Raw genomic sequence first — 1,308 nt, 5'->3', positions numbered from 1 at the left:
CTGCAGCCTTTCACTTCTATCCACTGCTTCATCAGTTGTGGTACCTTTGCCACTCTGTCCGATTCTCACGCAGACTTTTTACTGTCTTCCTTGACCAGCTTGCAGCAAGCTACCATTTAATGGCGTGAAAACGGTTGTACGAAATGTTCTTCGGATAAGACAAGCAAGCATGCAAGAGCTTCAGCTGGGTGTGGTAGAACAGCAGTGGCAGTGGCCAGGGGACTTTAAAAATGGAGACGCAGTGGTGAAGAGCAAGACTTCTCCTCTTTCCTTTCCAGTTAATGAGTGTTTTTGGTCTAAACCCATCAGACTATTGAAAGCAATTGTGCGGTGAAGATGAGTAGCTGTGATGTGCACAGTTCAAACCTTGGGCTTTGTTTTGTAGTGTCTGATAGTGGCCAGCTGTGGGGGCTTAGCCAGTGTCAGCTATTCAGAGCCTGTTTAGGCTCTCGTCTGTGTGATTCTTGTTTTCAGCTTTGTTCAGCTGTTCTTATCTGTTCTGATTTTCCATTTGTTTGGTTGGATTTGATTTAATTTGTTTTGAGTTTGGTTGTTTGGTTTTGGTTTTTAGTTTGGTTTTTTTTTTTTCTGATAGTGGCCAGCTGTGGGGGCTTAGCCAGTGTCAGCTATTCAGAGCCTGTTTAGGCTCTCGTCTGTGTGATTCTTGTTTTCAGCTTTGTTCAGCTGTTCTTATCTGTTCTGATTTTCCATTTGTTTGGTTGGATTTGATTTAATTTGTTTTGAGTTTGGTTGTTTGGTTTTGGTTTTTAGTTTGGTTTTTTTTTTTTTTCCTGGAGCTCTGTTAGATGACCCAGTTACACTCCGTCTTGTTTAGTATTTACCATTTCCACCCACTGTGGCTGCTGCTTTTTGGTGCAAGTATTCAGTCCTATCATGGATGCAGGAAAGGTACAGGGAGGAAGTAAATTCAAATGAATGCAAAGAGAGAGCTGTTTATTTGAATGCACGTTCTTTTGTTGCAGAAATCCTTACCTGCATTTGTTTCTTTGCTGGGAGGTGAGGGTTTGCCAGCAGATAAATTAAAAACTGAAGGAATCCCAGTTAACGAAACAGCTAAAGATAGGTTGAAAAGTAAGAGCTGAGAAGACAGCAGCAGTTAAGTGGATTTTTTTGGCAGTCCATCAACACGAAGGGGATTCACTTGAATGTTTCCGTCCTTTTATTTATTTCTTTATTAAAAAGAGAAGAAATACCCTCTTCTGCATGGGCTGGCAAAACTGCCGTGATTTCCATCCTGTCCCTCCCCCCTGCCCCCACCCCAACACTTCGCTTAAAGGAATCATCCTT

General features: G+C 42.2%; 1 protein-coding gene across 1 annotated transcript in view; it reads left to right on the top strand.

Annotated features, from left to right (window-relative positions):
- PHLPP1 (PH domain and leucine rich repeat protein phosphatase 1) overlaps nt 1–1,308 on the top strand; it is a gene marked incomplete at its 5' end in the record, with an annotated part of 39,325 nt that overhangs the window by 14,108 nt on the left and 23,909 nt on the right. The gene's annotated exons all lie outside the window — the stretch shown is intronic.

This window comes from Buceros rhinoceros, unplaced genomic scaffold (genome assembly GCF_000710305.1).
Source record: "Buceros rhinoceros silvestris isolate BGI_N320 unplaced genomic scaffold, ASM71030v1 scaffold14586, whole genome shotgun sequence".
Lineage (NCBI taxonomy): Eukaryota > Metazoa > Chordata > Aves > Bucerotiformes > Bucerotidae > Buceros > Buceros rhinoceros.
This window is presented reverse-complemented; position numbering and strand designations above follow the sequence as displayed.